General features: G+C 47.9%; 1 protein-coding gene across 4 annotated transcripts in view; it reads left to right on the top strand.

The window, feature by feature from the left end:
* The window catches only part of XXYLT1 (xyloside xylosyltransferase 1), a 529,386-nt gene that overhangs the window by 278,053 nt on the left and 231,041 nt on the right, over window positions 1-20,292 (top strand). The gene's annotated exons all lie outside the window — the stretch shown is intronic.

Raw genomic sequence — 20,292 nt, 5'->3', positions numbered from 1 at the left:
GTGGAGTGGAGACGTCGGGCAGCGACAGTCGTAACACCTACTTCGCATAAAAGCTGGCGATGAATGGAAGTCGGCCTTCAATACTCGAGACAGCCACTTCGAGTATTTAGTGATGCCGTTCGACCTGTGTAATGCTCCAGCTGTCTTTCAGAACTTAATGAATGACATCTTCCGAGACCTCCTCTATAAATGTGTTGTTATCTACTTAGATGACATCTTAATCTTCTCACAAGACATCACCACTCACCAAGAAGATGTCAAAGAGTACTACAGAGGCTTCGTGAGAACCATCTCTATGCCAAGCTAGGCTACATTGTCTCCACAGAAGGTTTTCAAATGGACCCACAGAAGCTGGAGAGTATCAAGAAATTGGCACAACCCACCGGGTTAAAGGCTCTCAGATGCTTCCTAGGGTTCACTAATTATTATAGGACCTTCATCAAAAATTACTCCTCGCTCACAGTACCGCTGACCACTATGACAAGAAAAGGTGCCAACATAGCTAATTGGTCTCCCGAAGCGATTGCAGCATTCCAAAAACTGAAGGAAGCCTTTTCCACCAAGCCATGCCTTCATCATCCAGACCCCTCAAAACCTTTCATTGTAGAGGTTGAGGCCTCTGACCTTGGCGTAGGGGCAGTACTAAGCCAGGCTGGCGATTCTAAGGTACCTCATCCATGCTCATTTTTCTTATGTCGCTTTTCTCCTGCCGAGAGAAATTACGGAGTTGGAAACAAGGAACTTCTGGCTATAAAGATGGCATTCGAGGAGTGGCGCCCTTGGCTTGAGGGAGTGCAACATCAAGTAACGATCTTCACGGACCATAAGAACTTGGAGTATCTCCGCCATGCACAGCGCCTGAACCATAGACAAGCGAGATGGTCACTGTTTTTTAACAGATTTAACTTCATGCTCAAGTATTGTCCAGGAGAAAAGAATATCAGAGCTGATGCTCTTTCACGCTCCTTCCTCTCCGAGGATGTACCCAAAGAGCCGCAACACATCATCGACCCCGAGAAGGTCATATTGGCAGCTACCCATTCGGTACCTCCAGGAAAGACAATTGTACCCAAGAACCTCAGGAAAAAACTATTGGCTTGGGCCCATGACTCCAAACTCTCAGGACACCCTGGGCAACGAAGGACATTGTCTAAACTGCAAACCTTTTATTGATGGTCCACCATGAAAGAGGATACGTTCACTTATGTCGATTCCTGCGCAAACTGTGCTAAACAGAAGACACTGCCAGGACGTCCATGGGGTCTCCTCCAACCCTTGCCGGTCCCTGAAGAACTGTGGACACATATTGCCACTGATTTTGTGGTAGATTTACCATCATCAGGAGGGAACAACACCATTTGGGTAACCGTTGACAGGTTCTCAAAGATGGCACATTTTGTGGCTCTCCCAGGCTTACTCACTGCCATGGAGCTCGCCCGATTGTTCATTACGCACATCTTCTGCCTGCATGGCTTGCCTAAGCACATAGTCTCCGATCGCGGAGTTCAGTTCACCGCTAACTTCTGGAAGGCATTATGCAAGAAGTTCGATATAGCCCTCGACTTCACATCGGCATATCATCCTCAGTCCAACGGCCAGACAGAAAGGATGAACAGGACACTCAAATAGTTCATTCGTGCCTATGTGAACACCCGACAGAATGATTGGAGCGAACTGTTGCCATGGGCAGAATTTGCTATAAACTCTCATCCAGCAACATGCACTGGATCAACACCATTCGAAGTGGTTTACGGACGACTACCTCTACCACCACTGCCACTTCCGTTATCAGTGTCGTCCCAGCAGCACAGACAACTGCTACTGATATCCATCAACTCTGGACTCAGACTAAAGAGATGCTTTTGAAAGCAGGAATATGAGCCAAGAAAGGATACGATGCTCATTATCGCAAGGCTCAGAACTTCAAACCTGGTGACAAGGTCTGGCTTTCAACAAAGCATTTGAGACTCAAACTTCCTTCAGCTCGATTCGCTCCTCGCTTCATTGGACCATTTCCCATTCTCCAACAACTGGGCAACCTCACCTACATTCTGAATGTTATGGCCGCCAGTTACGGCGGTCTGCAACCGGGGCTGACTGTCATGACCGCCGGCCGCAGCAGTCCGCGGCCGGGACCAAAGGCTCACCCATAGCGCCAGGCTCTCTCGGAGGCTCCTGCTGGAGCAGGCAGTCTCCCTTGACATTCTCCCCGCAGCCTTGGCCGCCGCTGAAGTCCGGCCACATGACCCTGCTGAGCCGGGAAGACTCCTCCTCCCCCTGGTTTGTTTAGAGCTGCGCACGCGGCTGAAGAAATTATTTAAAGGGGCCACTACAGGAAGTTGACATGGCTCCCTCCTGAAACTCCTCCCTTGATGCTAGTATTTAAGGCAAGTTCTGTTCCTCAGACCTTGTCTTGGTATTGAGGCTCTATGAGGGAGTTTGCCTGTGCTCCGTGTTCCTGGTTTTTGTTCTGCTCTTCGTTCTGCTTCTGCTCCGCCTCCCCGTTGGACTGATTCCTTGGCTTTTGACCTTCGGACCGGCTGTTGTGATTCTCTTGGCTTGATCCAGGACTGGCTTTGGACCCTTCACCTGATTTGCTCCTGGACTGGCTTCGGACCACTCTCCTGACTTGCTTCTGGACTGGCTTACGACCCTCCTCTTAACTTCAACCCTTGTACCAGCTCTTGACTATTCTTCGACTCCCACTCCTGGACTGTCTACGACCTGCTGGAGGCGCCAGCCATCTGGAATCCACGACCTGCAGGAGGTGCCTGCATCCAGACCTACATTCAGTCTTCAGGGAGTCTCCTAAGTCCCAGCGGCTGGGTCCCTACGGGCTCCTCCTGGGGGGATCACGAGCTTCCAGGGTGAAGAATTCATTCAACGTCTGCATCATCAGGCCTTGCCCTCCGATGGTAACCTAAAAGGGTTGATTCCCTTTTAGGTAGCGCTAACCCTATCTCGGAACCAGGGTCCACCTTCTGGTTCGTAACAGAATACCAAGCCCATGATCCCGGCAGAGGCTTCAGCTCGCCAGGCCATTCCTGGACTAGCCCAGAAAGTCATGGAGCAGCAACGCATATTAGAATCTGTGGCGTTTTCCTTGGAACGACTCAACGCCCATCTTAATTCTATAGCTGCGGCTCATGCAGTCCCTCCACCATTACCATTATCATCGGTGATACAGAGTAATACCCGGTCCATGATTCCATTACCTATTCCTCCATGTTATGCTGGCGAACCTCGCTTGTGCCAGGGATTCCTCGATCAATGCACTTCCATCTTCAAGCCTCCCTCTTTCCGGCTGATCTTACGAAAACTACATATATCCTGTCTCTGTTAGAGGGTAAAGCCCTGGCCTGGGCTTCTCCCTTCTGGTGACGGTCGGATCCAGTCCTACAAAACCTTCCTACGTTCTTGGAATTGTTTCAAGCGGTATTTGACAATCCAGGGAAAGTGGTTGCTGGCTCCAGGCTTCTACAACTTCGACAAGGAAATCAGCCACTGGCTGACTATACCATTGAATTTAGAACCCTTGCATCGGAACTCCATTGGGAGGAGAACTGTCTCTGGTCCATATTTTTGGAGGGCCTGTCATCCAGAATAAAGGATGATATGGCAGCCCGGGAGTTACCGCAATCATTGGACTCTAACTTGGACTTGGTAACTCGGATCGACCGCCGGCTACAGGAAAGAGCTCGTGAGGGATCGAGCACAAGAAGGCACATGGCGGTTACTACTCCTTCTCGCTCTTTTGCTTCTGTCTCTCGAACTGCATCTATCCCAGAAGGGACTGTTGAAGAACCTATGCAAGTGGGTCATGGTCCCCTCTCTCCTGAGGAATGGCAAAGACACCACAAGCCAGGCCTCTGCCTATATTGTGGAGGAGCGGGCCATCTCATTGCTCGTTGCCCAACACGTCCTGGAAACTCCCAAGCCTAGGCTCCATCGGGGGAGTAACCCTAGGCATCACTTCTCCGGCTCCCCCATTAACCCTGCATGTCACTCTGTGTCTCGGAGATCACCAGTTCTCCACTCTGGCTTTAGTAGATTCTGGAGCCGGAGGAAATTTCATTCTGCAAGATGTGGTAGAACAACTGCACATTCCTACTCGCCTGTGTCTAAAGCCGTTAATTATATCTTCCATTCACGGAGATCCCCTGCCGGGGAGGATAGCTCATCATACAGTTCCGATGGAGTGCCACATTGCACCGAACCACACTGAAAGTATCTCCTTCTATGTTATCCAGAGAGCCATCCATCCTATAGTTCTTGGTATTCCGTGGTTGCAACATCACAATCCACAGTTCGACTCGACATCTTTAAAACTTATCCACTGGGGCCTAGCATTCCATGAGAACTGCATTAAAGGATGAAACTCCTCCTGTAGTTTCATCTGCACCTCCCGGCTTGAGGGACTGCTGGCACAGTACAATCAGTTTGCGGACGTTTTTTCCAAAAAGGCTGCTGACACTTTGCCTCCACACCGAGAATTTGATTGCAGCATCAATCTGATTCCTGGAGCTACCCCACCTCACGGTAGGGTCTATCGTTATCTGCCTTGGAGACCTGTGCTATGTCTGAATATATCCAAGACAACTTACAGAAGGGATTCATTAGGCACTCTAAATCTCCAGCCGGGGCCGGCTTCTAATTTGTTGGGAAAAAAGATGGGACCCTGCATCCATGTATAGACTTCCGTGGGCTTAACGCCATTACTATCAAAGACCAGTACCGATTACCGCTAATAGCTGAATTCTTTGACCGTTTACAGGGGGCCAATGTGTTCTTGAAGTTGGATCTTCGAGGAGCGTATAATCTCATCAGGATTCGGGAGGTGACGAGTAGAAGATGGCCTTCAAAACCAGAGATGGACATTATGAATATCTTGTCATGCCTTTCGGATTGACTAATTGCAGTATTTCAGCATTTCATTAATGAGATATTCCGAGACTTGCTTTATGTCTGCGTTATAGTCTCCCTGGATGACATTTTGATTTTCTCTTCTAATTTACAGGCGCATCGACAACATGGTCACTCAAACCACTCCTAAAAAAACCAAATTTGGACCCAAAAGATCCTAACAACTTCCGCCCAATAGCCAATCTCCCCTTCATTGCTTAGATTATGGAAAGGCTTGTGAACTCTCAACTATCGGACTACATTGAAGATAATAAACTTCTATCCGCCTCGCAATATGGATTCCGTAAAAATCTAGGCACGGAATCCCTCCTTACTTCCCTAACAGACTTCCTCATCCTGGGTCTCGACAAAGGTCAATCTTTTCTGCTGGTCCTTCTGGACCTTTTGGCAGCCTTCGTCAACCACTCCATCCTCATCAACCAGTTAGCTGCCATAGGAGTTTCCGGCTCTGCTCTATTTTGGTTCAAATCATTTCTCAGCAACAGAGGTTACAAGGTCAAAATCCAGAACAAAGAATCTTCACGCCATGACTCATCCGTAGGAGTCCCACAAGGCTCCTCTCTATCCCCGACACTCTTTAAGATCTACCTTCTACCACTTTGCCAACTCCTCACCAACCTCAACCTAAAACACTTTCTCTACGCAGACGATATCCAGATCCTGATCCCCATCAAAGGCTCATACTCGAAAACCCTCGACTACTGGGAATCCTGCCACCAAGAAATCAAACATCTCCCCAATAGCCTAAATCTAGTACTAAACTCCTCCAAGACTGAAATACTACTCATATCTCCAGAGAACAGCAATCTCACCGCTTCTCATCCAACCAACCCACCAACCACTCAAGTGAGAGATTTAGGAGTGATAATTGACAACAGGCTGAACTTCAAAGCCACCATCAACAGAACGACCAAAGACTGCTTCCACAAACTCCAAGTTTTATGATTTAAGCTTTTTATTGAACCAACAGATGAACACATCAAACCGGGTATTCAATTGTCAAGTGAGAATACAGAATGAACAGTCGCAACTAAAATCAGAAATCAATCAACAATATAAAGAGTTCAGGCGTTTAGCCTGTCCCGTAACTTTCATGGTTCATTTAACCCTTACCCCCCCCCCCCCCCCCCCCAAGCTTCACAGTTATACAGAAATGAAAAGAAGGAAAAACAAAGGCTTCCCACACCTGAATGCCACTAAACCATGGTAAGAGTCCCTGGGGCCGCACAGCTACAGGGGGGTCCATACAGCAGCTGTACAATATTCAGGTTATCGATACCCCCGCCACTTTGGTAAGCCAGTTTTGATAGGGCAGCCAGATTTCAGTGATTTCATTTTTGAATCCCTTGATGTCGTTCCGCAGCTCCATAAACCAGGAGCGCATTTCGGCATGCAGCGGACGATCGGAGTCCACGAGCTCCAGATCGGGCCCCTCGGCCTCCGAGTCCTCCGACTCCGCTCCCGCCGCCATTTTGTAGTCCGTGGGGTCCGGGACTTCGCCACCTTTTGTATAAGAATATTTTTTGAGGTCCACTGATTTTGTCTTCCCGGCCATGTTCCCACTAATATCCGCCGCTGGACAGGCTAAAGATCGCCGCAAAACGAGGGGTTTAAAGGCAAGTTTCTAGCTGAAATATCTTCGGGGGCAGAGAGCACCGCTAAAAGTCTCCCGGCATGGGAAGTGACGTCACCCCCCTCCCACAAACTCCAAGTTTTAAAAAGGATAAGACCTCTCTTCCATGCCCAAGATTTCAGAACGATCCTCCAAGCAATTATTTTCTCAAAGTTAGATTACTGTAATGCTATCCTACTTGGTCTCCCTTCCTCCTACACCAAACCGCTCCAAATGGTACAAAACACAGCAGCCCGTTTACTAACAAAGACCAGGAAAAGAGACCATATTTCCCCAATTCTAAAAGAACTTCATTGGCTACCAATTCACTTCAGAATCATCTACAAATCCATCTCCTTGATATACAAAATCATCCATCAACACACCACAATTGACCTACAATTTCCTCTCCGCTTACACAACTGCACAAGACCTACCAGAGACGCATACAGAGGATCCCTCCATGTACCCCCTACTAAAACCACTAGTCACATTACCTTAAGAGATCGAGCCCTCGCCACAGCTGGCCCACCGTTATGGAACTCCATCCCTCCTGATCTCAGAGAGGAGCCTTGCCTCCTAACCTTTAGAAAAAGACTCAAGACTTGGCTGTTTATGCAAGCTTTCCCGGACTTAAATTAATTTCCCGGACTTAAATTAATGTTGATGGCATCTCGCCATCAACATATCGAACACAGCAGCTGTACCTCATCTCCTTGTATATAATTTAGTCTTTGCTAAACTATCTTTATTTCCTCTGATCCCAGTTCAATAGTCCTTGTTAATTGTAACTGCTTTCTTCGACACGTTATTTCTGTTTTGATGTATTTATTGCATCCCTGTTTATTTGTAAACCAGCATGATGTGATCGCTTCATGAATGCCGGTACATAAAAACCTTAAATAAATAAATAAATAAATAAATAAATAAATAAATGTTATTCTGGTTTTACAACGTCTAAAAGAAAATCATCTCTATGCAAAGATTGAAAAATGCATTTTCGAACAAGAGTCCCTACCATTTCTGGGGTATATCATGTCCAAACAAGGCTTTCAGATGGATCCCTCCAAATTGAAATGTATTCAAGAATGGCCTCAACCTAACGGTTTACGTGCGCTCCAGCGCTTCCTTGGTTTCGCTAACTACTATCATAGTTTTATTCAGAATTTATCCAAATTAGCTGCACCTCTCACGGCTCTTACTCGCAAAGGGGCAAACATTAAGTCCTGGCCTTTAGAGGCTGAAAAAGCGTTCCGGACGCTCAAGAACTCTTTCCTCAAAAAACCTTGCCTTTGGCATCCGGACCCCAGATGTCCGTTTGTGATAGAGGTGGACGCATCAGCTGAAGGGGTTGGAGCTGTCTTAAGCCAGAATGACACCACAGGAACTTCTCATCCTTGCTCGTATTTTTCTAGGAAATTTTCATCGGCTGAACGTAATTACTCCATCGGCAACAAGGAGCTTCTTGCCATTAAACTGGCATTTGAAGAGTGGCAGCAGTGGCTGGAGGGAGCCCAGCATCGTATTACAGTCTACACTGACCATAAGAACCTGGTGTACCTCCAACAGGCCCAACGTTTGAACCTACATCAAGCTCGGTGGGCGCTGTTTTTCACACGCTTCAACTTTGAACTGCGATATCGACCTACTAACAAGAATATTAAGGCAGATGCCTTATCCCGATCTTTCTTGTCAGAGGATATTGATGAGCCTATTCAACATATTATAGACCCAGCTTGCATCACCCTTTCTGCGACATTCACCGTTCCACCTGGTAAAACGGTGGTACCTAAGAGACTGCGTAATAAAGTACTGGCCTGGGGGCATGATTCGCAGTTAGCCGGACACCCGCGAAGAGCTCGGAAGCAAACACTCCTTCAACAATACTATTGGTGGCCTGAGATGCGCAAGGATATTCGAGCATATGTGGACTCTTGCCCAACCTGTGTGCAACACAAGATTCCTACTGGGAAGACTTGGGGGCTTTTATAGCCGTTACCTATACCCAAGAAACCATGGACACATATTTCCACTGACTTTATTGTGGATCTTCCGCCATCAGAGGGCAACACAGTAATATGGGTAGTAGTGGATCAATTTTCAAAAATGGCCCACTTTATCCTGCTACCCTCCCTCCCATCTGCTCCTTGCTTGGCTCAACTATTCATGCTTCATATCTTCCATCTCCATGGTCTCTCTTAACACGTTGCATCCGTTCGCGGACTTCAATTTACGACCCGTACTGGCTCAATCTCTGTAAGATGTTTCGCATTTCTCTGGACTATACCACTGCGTTTCATTCACAAGCAAATGGTCAGGCAGAATGTACAAATTGTACATTAAAACAATTTCTTTGGCTGTATGTCAACTCCCGTCAAGACGATTGGGCGACGCTTCTCTCGTGGGCTGAGTTCTCTCATAACTCACATGCCTGTTCCTCTACAGATTGTGTTTGGACGACAACTCAGGCCGCCATTGCTTTTGCCCTTGGCAGTGCCATCACCGGCAGCCCAGCTCACTGCTGTACAGTTGTGGTGGCTTTGGATTCATACCCAACACATGCTCCGTAAAGCAGCTCACTCTGTCAAGACGTTTGTCGACAAGCATCGGCGACCTGCTCCACGGTTCCGTCCAGGAGAAAAGGTGTGGCTTAGCACCAGACATATCCGGTTGAGAGTTCCTTCCATGCAATTGGCACCACGTTATATTGGTACCTTTTCCGGTGCTGCGACAGCTTGGTCCTGTGACTTATCAACTTCGTTTACCAGCCACATTGCAAATTCATGACTCCTTCCACACGTCCCTTTTGAAGCCTTTGGTCTCTCTTGGCCTACTCGGAGAGTTCCGGAAGTTCTCCAACCCAGGGCGGAGGAGGAGACTATATTTCAAGTGCGCGAAGTACTAGATGTTCGGAGACGTGGCAACACATGGCAATACCTCCTAGAATGGGAAGGATTCGGACCTGAGGAGAATTCTTAGGAGCCTGCTAAGAACATCCTGGATAAGAATCTTCTCAAGGACTTTCACACTGCTCATCCGGGAAAACCCAGACCTTCTAGAGGGAGGCCTAAAGGAGGAGGTACTGTTATGGTCGCAGGTTGTGGCGGTCTGCAACCGGGGTTGGCTGTCATTGCCGCCGGCCGCGGCAGTCCGCGGCCGGGACCAAAGGCTCACCTGCAGCGCCAGGCTCTCTTGGAAGCTCCTGCTGGAGCAGGCAGCCTCCCTTGATGTTCTCCCCACGGCCTTGGCCGTCACTGATGTCCTGCCACATGGCCCTGCTGAGCCGGGAAGACTCCTCCTCCCCCTGGTTTGTTTAGAGCCGCGTGCGCGACTGAAGAAATTATTTAAAGGGGCCACGACAGGAAGTTGTCGTGGCTCCCTCCTGAAACTCCTCCCTCAATGCTAGTATTTAAGGTAAGGTCTGCTCCTCAGACCTTGCCTTGGTATTGAGGCTCTTTGAGGGATTTTGCCTGTGCTCCGTGTTCCTGGCTTTTGTTCTGCTCTTCGTCCTGTTTCTGCTCCGCCTCCCCGTTGGACTGATTCCTTGGCTTTTGACCTTCGGACCGGCTGTTGTGATTCTCTTGGCTTGATCCTGGACTGGCTTTGGACCACTCTCCTGACTTGCTTCTGGACCAGCTTACGACCCTCCTCTTGACTTCGACCCTTGGACCGGCTCTTGACTATTCTTTGACTCCCGCTCCTGGACTGTCTACGACCTGCTGGATGCGCCAGCCATCTGGAATCCACGACCTGCAGGAGGTGCCTGCATCCAGACCTACATTCAATCTTCAGTGAGTCTTCTAAGTCTCAGCCTGCCGGGTCCCTACGGGCTCCTCCTGGGGGGATCACGAGCTTCCAGAGTGAAGTCTTCATTCAACGTTTGCATCATCAGGCCTTGCCCTCCAACGGTAGAGACCTAAAAGGGCTGACTCCCTTTTGGGTAGCGCTAACCCTACTTTGGAACAGGGGTCCACCTTCTGATTCGTAACACTGAAGCTACCAGCTACTCTAAAGATCCACAAAGCATTCCACATCTCACTATTGAAACCAGTGATACTCAGTGAATTCTCCATCAAGATACCCGACTCTACTCCAGTAGATGCAGAAGATGACATCAAATACAAAGTTGACGCAGTTCTCGATGAAAGAAAACAAGACAGAGTATGGGAGTACCTCCTGTCATGGGATGGTTAAGGCCAAGCAGACAACTCGTGGACTCCAATGTCCAATATCTTGGATAAGAAGATGCTACAGGATTTCCATCATCTACATCCGCAAAACCCTAGACCTGGTAGGTCATTGCGTGGATGCCCTTTGAAGGGGGGTACTGTTGCATCCGTCGGTCTTCGACGGCTTCGCCCCACTTGTTGCACCCCTATCTCGTCTCCTCCCGCGTACCTGGGCAAGATGGCTACCGCAGCGTCATCAAGCCGACTTCTCTGGTGTCCCCGGAACGGCTCTGGTGCAGCCGTATGCCATTGCTCCTCCCAGGTACCTGCTAGGGTGCGCGCGCAACCCACGTCTAAGTACGCCCAGTGGCGCGAACCTCGAGGGCTTTCCCTCAGCTGACGTCATGCCACTCTGGGTATATCTACTTCTCAAGATTGCTAGCTCGTGCCTGTACCTACTGCTACTGTCTGGTTGAGTCGCATCCATAACAGCTAACACCGAGTGAGTACTTTAACCTCTCATCTGTCTCATCCACAGTATCTGCTGCGGAACCTCCTGACGTCATCCGGGAGAGAAGGGCTACCTCTGCCAAGGTCCCTGAGACTACAACTCACCACTGCCACCTGGTGGCTGCTTCAAGCTGTTAAATAAAGAATTATTTCGGTGTTTTATGTATAGGGGCGGATTTTAAGAGCCCTGCTCGCCTAAATCCGCCCAAAACCGGGCGGATTTAGGCGAGCAGGGCCCTGCGCGCCGGGAAGCCTATTTTACATAGGCCTACCGGCGCGCGCAGAGCCCCGGGACTCGCGTAAGTCCCGGGGTTCTCCGAGGGGGGGCGTGTCGGGGCGTGTCGGGGCGTGTCGGGGGGCGGGCCCGGTCGTCGCGGCGTTTCGGGGGCGTGTCGGCAGCGTTTTGGGGGCGGGTACGGGGGCATGGCTACGGCCCGGGGCGGTCCGGGGGCGTGGCCGCGCCCTCCGTACCCGCCCCCAGGTCACTGCCCGGCATGCAGGAGGCCCGCTCACGCGTGGGGATTTACGCCTCCCTCCGGGAGGCGTAAATCCCCGGAGAAAGGTAAGGGGAAGGTGTAGACAGGGCCGGGCGGGTGGGTTAGGTAGAGGAAGGGAGGGGAAGGTGAGGGGAAGGTGAGGGGAGGGCGTTAGAGGATTCCCTCCAAGGCCGCTCCGATTTCGGAGCGGCCTTGGAGGGAACGGGGGTAGGCTGCGCGGCTCGGCGCGCGCCGGCTATACAAAGGGGCCGATTTTAAAAGGCGCGCGAATAGCCTACTTTTGTTTGCGCTCCAGGTGCAAACAAAAGTACGCTGGATTTTAGTAGATACGTGCGGAGCCGCGCGTATCTGCTAAAAACCTGGATCGGCGCGCGCAAGGCTATGGATTTTGTATAGCCGGCGCGCGCCGAGCCGCACAGCCTACCCCTGTTCCCTCCGAGGCCGCTCCGAAATCGGAGCAGCCTCGAAGGGAACTTTCCTTTGCCCTCCCCTCACCTTCCCCTCCCTTCCCCTACCTAACCCACCCGCCCGGCCCTGTCTAAACCCCCCCCTGACCTTTGTCGGGGGATTTACGCCTCCCAGAGGGAGGCGTAAATCCCCGCGCACCAGCGGGCCTCCTGCGCGCCGGGCCGCGACCTGGGGGCGGGTACGGAGGGCGCGGCCACGCCCCCGGACCGCCCCGGGCCGTAGCCACGCCCCCGTACCCGCCCCCAAAACGCTGCCGACACGCCCCCGAAACGTCGCGACGACCGGGCCCGCCCCCGACACGCCCCCGACACGCCCCCCTCGGAGAACCCCGGGACTTACGCGAGTCCCGGGGCTCTGCGCGCGCCGGGAGGCCTATGTAAAATAGGCTTCCCAGCGCGCAGGGCCCTGCTCGCGTAAATCCGCCCGGTTTTGGGCGGATTTACGCGAGCAGGGCTCTGAAAATCCGCCCCTTAATCCATAGCCTTGCGCGCGCCGATCCAGGTTTTTAGCAGATACGCGCGGCTCCGCGCGTATCTACTAAAATCCAGCGTACTTTTGTTTGCGCCTGGAGCGCAAACAAAAGTAGGCTATTCGCGCTCCTTTTAAAATCTGCCCCATAGAGTCTAGCCCAGTGCTGGGCTCCTCATGGGGCTCCTCCCCGTGGGTGTGGTCATCTCCACAGCACCCAAGGATCCACTAAAACACAAGTAATAACAACACCCCATTGTGGCTCACCTATCGAGATTGTCAGGCAGTAGGGGCACTGCTCCGCAATTTTTTATGGAACGGGAAAAAAGCATGTAAAGCACTCCAAACTCTTATGCAACTGGTGGATAAAGATGGCTTGAACTGGCCAAATTTGCGTACGTATAATCTCACTTGTTTGAAGAGACACTTGAGAGATATTTTAGCCGGTACATCCTTCTTCACTCCCCTGTCAGCCTTTAATTCTTGGCTGGGGACTATATCCTTAAATCCCTTATTTCAAACTCCCAGAGAAAAGTTGGGACAGGGGGTTACTCACCAACCTTTTATATTTAATAATGCTTTTGATATGGTTCCGCACAGGAGACTGGTGAATAAAATGAGAAGTTTAGAAGTGAGTGCCGAGGTGGTGGCCTGGATTGCAAACTGGTTGACGGACAGAAGACAATGTGTGATGGTAAATGGAACTCTCTCTGAAGAGAGAGCGGTTTTAAGTGGTGTACTGCAAGGATCGGTGTTGGGACCGGTCCTGTTCAATATCTTTGTGAGCGACATTGCGGATGGGATAGAAGGTAAGGTTTGTCTATTTGCGGACGACACTAAGATCTGCAATAGAGTGGACACACCAGAAGGAGTGGAGAGAATGAGACTGGATTTAAGGAAGCTGGAAGAGTGGTCAAAGATATGGCAGCTGAGATTCAATGCCAAGAAGTGCAAAGTCATGCATATGGGGAGAGGAAATCCGAATGAACTGTATTCGATGGGGGGGGGGGGGGGGGGGGGGGGGGGGGGGGTTGGGGGGGGGGAAGGCTGATGTGCACGGAGCAGGAGAGAGACCTTGGGGTGATAGTGTCTAACGATCTGAAGTCAGAGAAACAATGTGACAAGGCGATAGCAAAAGCCAGAAGAATGCTGGGCTGCATAGAGAGAGGAATATCGAGTAAGAAAAGGGAAGTGATTATCCCCTTGTACAGGTCCTTGGTGAAGCCTCACCTGGAGTACTGTGTTCAGTTCTGGAGACCATATCTACAAAGAGACAGAGACAAGATGGAAGTGGTACAGAGAAGGGCGACCAGAAAGGTGGAGGGTCTTCATCGAATGACTTATGAGGAGAGATTGAAGAATCTAAATATGTACACCCTGGAAGAAAGGAGGAGCAGGGGTGATATGATTCAACCTTCAGATACTTGAAAGGATTTAACGATCCAAAGACAACGACAAACCTTTTCCGTCAAAAAAAAAATCAGCAGAACCAGGGGTCACGAGCTGAAGCTCCAGGGAGGAAGACTCAGGACCAATGTCAGGAAGTATTTCTTCAAGGAGAGGGTGGTGGATGCTTGGAATGCCCTTCCGGAGTAAGTGGTGAAGACCAGAACGGTGAAGGACTTCAAAGGGGCGTGGGATAAATACTGTGGATCCATCAAGTCTAGAGGACGTGAATGAAGAGGGGGTGGCTCGCGGGAATGAAGGCTACTACCTGGAGATAATTCCCTTATTCAATATACATACACACGGTTAATGCGACTCCAACATTGCTCTAAGCTTCAACTGTAAGAGGAAATGTGGAAAAAAAAAAAAAGAAGGATTTGCATTCACAAAAAAGCGGGGTGTAGTTTGCTTGTTATGGCGGTTACTACCCCCAAACCAAATAAGCCTGATACGTTACTTACAATACATATCTAGCATAGCTCTCTGCTTCAACAGCAGGGGAGAAGGTCTGATACTTCATTTACACTGCATAGCCAGCATAGCTCTCTGCTTCAACGGCAGAGGAAAAAGTCTGTTACTTCACTTTCAACGCATAGCCAGCACAGCTCTCTGCTTCAACGGCAGGGGAGAAAGTCTGTTACTTCTTTCAACGCATAGCCAGCATAGCTCTCTGCTTCAACGGCAGGGGAGAAAGTCTGTTACTTCACTTTCAAAGCATATCCAGCATAGCTCTCTGCTTCAATGGCAGGGGAGAAAGTCTGTTACTTCACTTTCAACGCATAGCCAGCATAGCTCTCTGCTTCAACGGCAGGGGAGAAAGTCTGTTACTTCACTTTCAACGCATATCCAGCATAGCTCTCTGCTTCAATGGCAGGGGAGAAAGTCTGTTACTTCACTTGCAATGCATAGCCAGCATAGCTCTCTGCTTCAACGGCAGGGGAGAAAGTCTGTTACTTCACTTTCAACGCATATCCAGCATAGCTCTCTGCTTCAACGGCAGGGGAGAAAGTCTGATACTTCACTTTCAACGCATAGCTCTCTGCTTCAACGGCAGGGGAGAAAGTCTGTTACTTCACTTTCAACGCATAGCCAGCATAGCTCTCTGCTTCAACGACAGGGGAGAAAGTCTTTTACTTCACTTTCAACGCATATCCAGCATAGCTCTCTGCTTCAATGGCAGGGGAGAAAGTCTGTTACTTCACTTTCAACGCATATCCAGTATAGCTCTCTGCTTCAATGGCAGGGGAGAAAGTCTGTTACTTCACTTTCAACGCATAGCCAGCATAGCTCTCTGCTTCAACGGCAGGGGAGAAAGTCTGTTACTTCACTTTCAACGCATAGCCAGCACAGCTCTCTGCTTCAACGGCAGGGGAGAAAGTCTGTTACTTCACTTTCAACGCATAGCCAGCATAGCTGTCTGCTTCAATGGCAGGGGAGAAAGTCTGTTACTTCACTTTCAACGCATATCCAGCATAGCTCTCTGCTTCAACGGCAGGGGAGAAAGTCTGATACTTCACTTTCAACGCATAGCTCTCTGCTTCAACGGCAGGGGAGAAAGTCTGTTACTTCACTTTCAACGCATAGCCAGCATAGCTCTCTGCTTCAACGACAGGGGAGAAAGTCTTTTACTTCACTTTCAACGCATATCCAGCATAGCTCTCTGCTTCAATGGCAGGGGAGAAAGTCTGTTACTTCACTTTCAACGCATATCCAGTATAGCTCTCTGCTTCAATGGCAGGGGAGAAAGTCTGTTACTTCACTTTCAACATATAGCCAGCATAGCTTTCTGCTTCAACGGCAGGGGAGAAAGTCTGTTACTTCACCCTCAACGCATAGCCAGCATAGCTCTCTGCTTCAACGGCAGGGGCAATGTAGAAAAGAGTATCTATATATATATAGACAACAACCAACAAGGACTAAATTACATAGTCGAGTAAACAAAAGCATGGGTGTAGCTTGCTTATTGAGGCGGTTACTTCCCCTAACTAAGCTACATATTCAATTAGACGCAGTTCCAACATTGCTCTCTACATTAATGGTGGGGTGGAAGGGAAATAAAACTAAAAGGTACTAAGAGCCAAGCGTAACAAGTAAGAGGAAAAAAAAAAGTGCATAGCTTGCTGGGCACACTGGATGGGCCGTTTGGTCTTCTTCTGCCGTCATTTCTATGTTTCTAATACTAGCCTTGGGCCTTCCTCTGTACTCAGGCACATCTCCCCTTCAAATTATCGGGGTTTTTAGATATATGTAATCCCCAGCTTTTACTGTCGGTGCTTAACACCTCTATATTCCATAAATGGAGAGATAAAGGGCTGATTCGGGTGAACCAATGTTTTCAAAAGACACTGGTAAACTACTTACCTTTCCCGATCTTCAGCAAGCGTATCAATTACCCTCCTCAGACTACTTTTCCTATTTACAACTACGCCACTTTCTTCTTACGCGAGAAGACTTACAGGCTATCCCCGACACAATTTTTGGTTTTACACAAGGTAGTGATGGTCCCTACATCGCAGAAACCATCCATTACAACCTTTCACAAATCCTTACAGGCCATCATGGAAAAGGACGCACTGTCACACCTCTTCATTACCTGGCAACATTGGCCAGAGTTCACGCTACCCAGCCAGATTTTTGCACATTGCTTCCAGGATATACCAGAATGGTCTGAAAATGTACTCTACAGGGAATTACAATTCAAATTTCTGCGCCAATTCTACATGACCCCGGATAGGGCCTACCGGGCACATGTAATAGCTTCTCTGATGTGTGTTAAATACCGGCATTTATTTATTTATTTATTTATTTATTTAAATTCTTTTAATATACCGATGCTCAAGATGAGGTCTTATCGTACCGGTTTACAATGAAACTAGGGGAAAACCAATTAACAATATATAGAAGGTAAAAAGTTACATTGAACAAGGGGAATAAACATGGGCTTTGGAAGAAAGGAAAGATTTCAAAATAATACAACTGGAGAGTACCAAAATGGTAACGAGACAAAAGTAAATTAACAAATGGAAATTAACATAAGGTTGCTGAATTCGGCTGGAGAGTTATCTCAGGCAGGTGTTATCAGAACAGGGAGGTAACGTGTGTGTGTGTGGGGGGGGGGGAATAGGGAGAGGGTGGGTATGTGAGAGAGTTAATAAAGGTTGAGAGAGGCATCTTCAGCTGTATGCTTGGGCGAACAGCCAGGTTTTCAGTTTCTTTCTGAAGGATAGGTGGCATTGTTCCTGGCGTATATCAGGGGGAAGAGAATTCCAATGGAGTGGACCCGCTGTTGAAAGTACTCGTTTATGAATGGAGCTGTGGACCAAGGATTTGCTTGGGGGAGCCTGGAGAGAGCCTTTGTATGCTGATCTGAATGGCCTTCTGGAGGCATGAAGTTCCAGCGGGATGGAGAGTTGGAGTGAGGATTGTTGGTAGACCGATTTGTGGATAATAGTAAGAGTCTTGAAAAGTATTCTATAGTGGATAGGAAGCCAGTGTAGGATTTTTAGGACTGGAGTGATGTGGTCCTTACGACGTGAGTTTGTAAGGATCCTAGCCGCTGCATTTTGTAGCATCTGTAGAGGTTTAGTGGAAGAGGCGGGGAGACCGAGTAGTAGTGCATTACAGTAGTCAATTTTAGAAAATAGAATGGCTTGAAGAACTGAACGGAAATCATGGAAGTGTAGTAGTGGTCTTAGTTGTTTTAGGACCTGTAGCTTGAAGAAGCATTCTTTAGTTGTGGTATTAATGAACTTTTTAAAGTTCAATCTTGAGTCTAGGGTTGCTCCAAAATCTCTCTCCTGGGTTGCTAGATCTCTCACCTGGGTTGCTAGATCTCTCACCTGTAAGCCAGCCGGCATATGGCTGGCTTCTTTCCTCATAGCTTCTGGTCTTGTCCAACTATATACTCATTCTGGAAACAAATAAACAAGCTGATTGGCCAGATGCTAGCAGTGGCATTACCACCAGACCCTATGTTGTGGCTCTTTGGGGTACTCCCTGTTCAAGTTAAGGAAATAGATGCTTATGGCCTGAAGTTTATTAAAAAAAACCAGCCTTATGGGGAAAAAAGCTATCCTCGCCATTTGGGTCTCTGATCAAATGCTGCACCAAGATCACTGGTTCTGACTCTTAGTTAAGATGTATACTATGGAGTTTCTCAGCACACAAGCAGTATCTGTGAAATGCAGGATGGATATGGAAAAGATATGGAAACCCCTTAATGACTATTTGAGGCCCACGGTATAGATGTTGCAGCCTGGGGTATGCCATTGACTAGGCTTAGGACCATGCCTTTGATTGCCACTATCACAAGGCTTAATACAAGGATTGTAAGCATTAATGTAGCTGTTCATTGACACACAGGGGGGGAGGGGAAGAGGGGGGGAAGGTCTGGGGGGATGGGTACGATGGACGTGCTAACTACGACAGCTATGGGAAATATTGCTGGAGTTTCTATGGTGCTTGCTGTCTGTACTTGAATGACCATTTGTTTGATGTTTGTAGTGTTTATCTTCAAAAATGTACCATGGATTTATTCAATTGTTTGAAAGCTTCAACATGTTAAAACCCAATAAAAACAATTCACAAAAAAAATATATATATCCATCAATTAAAAACTCACACTTTTTAAAAAAAATTTCCCAAACATTTAAAAAAAATTTCCCAAACACCGATAGAATATTTTAAACACCCAATAATTGAAACCAATAAGAATAAAAATAAATCTCCCCCTTTCCATACATGAGAACTTTTGATTTCCAATCACCCTGAAATTGTCGTAGATTAGTAGGAGGTAAGGGAGATACACAACCTTTCTCTCTAACACACGTATGTTCTTTCTCTCACACACTCTTTCTTTCCCACATGTGTACATATATACACACATGCACATGCTGTCTCTCTCACTCATACACACTCACTCAGACTGGATCTATCCCTTCTCTTCTTCAGTTGCTGGTGGGATGAGTTCTGCTGGTGGCCCTGCCAGGCATCTCCATTCTTTTCTTGTGCTGCTAGAAGCCAGGGGCTCATGCTAGCAATTTTGCCACCCCACAAGAGCTGGCACTCTAGGTGACCGCCTAGTTTGCCTAATGAAAACACTGGCCCAGAGGGAGAGAAGGAGAGCTGGGCATTGATCTGGAAAGTTGGGATTGGCAACAAAAATTGTTCTAGTTACAGAATTAGTGCAACATTTTTGGAGCCCTGTTTGGTGAACTTTGACAGGCTAGGTGTTAGGTGGAAAGCTGAACTGGAGTTTTACATTAATCTTAGGCAATTGAGAAGCATTTATCATTCCATCATAGAAGATTAATCTCTCAGTCTTCATCAGGTGCTCTTTCATGTCTTCAGTGCATATTTACTTCTGCTTTATTGAAAAATCTATCAATTGATAACAAGATATACATCTCAGAAATATCAGAAATAACAATCCAAAAGGCAAATAAAAAGGAAACAAAGCATACAATGGTGTCCTCCATGCAGTCTGATAAATTAGAGGTAAAACATATAGGCATAGGCTGAGCACAAATGAGTTCCAGTGTGGCTGGTTAGGAGCAGTTGTGTGTGGAAGTCCTAAGGATTAATTAAATAATTTGTACCCCTGCTTTTTTTTAAAAAACATACATCCAACCTGCAATTCTTCTGAATCTTATCAGCTGCATTGCACAGTTTGTAGACGCAGTGAATACAGGACATATTATGGTGATAAATTACTTTAACAGCATGCCAGTAACATAAGACAGGCATTAAGTAACTGGGATATATATTGTAAAGTCTGAGATTCTTTCTCTTCTTTCATATAATTCATAGCTTCAGTAGCTTTCATAGTTTCTCATTTGTTCTCTCAATTATTTGAGCTGTTATGAACATTGTAGGTCTAATTACTATTCTGTCCCACTGGAAATAGAAACCCAGCTCATGCAGCATCCTTAAGGGTGGGTAGGGAGGGAGGAATGTTGAGGGAGACAAGACAGAAAGATGCGGTTATTTCATTTATTGGCAGCTGTTATAATTATCACTATAAATCTACTCAGGGCCTGTGTATTGATTACAGATGAATGCAACAGTCTTTTTTAACCAAGTTATGTAATGTTTTCTGGACAGAAAAATATATTCCAAAGTGTATATTTGTCTTTTGGTCCCCTTTGGTTGCTCATTTCAAAACTAGCTTCCGGAGCATCTTTTATCTCAGTGAATGCAG

This window comes from Rhinatrema bivittatum, chromosome 9 (assembly GCF_901001135.1).
Source record: "Rhinatrema bivittatum chromosome 9, aRhiBiv1.1, whole genome shotgun sequence".
Classification (NCBI taxonomy): domain Eukaryota; kingdom Metazoa; phylum Chordata; class Amphibia; order Gymnophiona; family Rhinatrematidae; genus Rhinatrema; species Rhinatrema bivittatum.
Note: the sequence above shows the minus strand (reverse complement) of the source record. Positions and strands in the feature narration are given on the sequence as shown.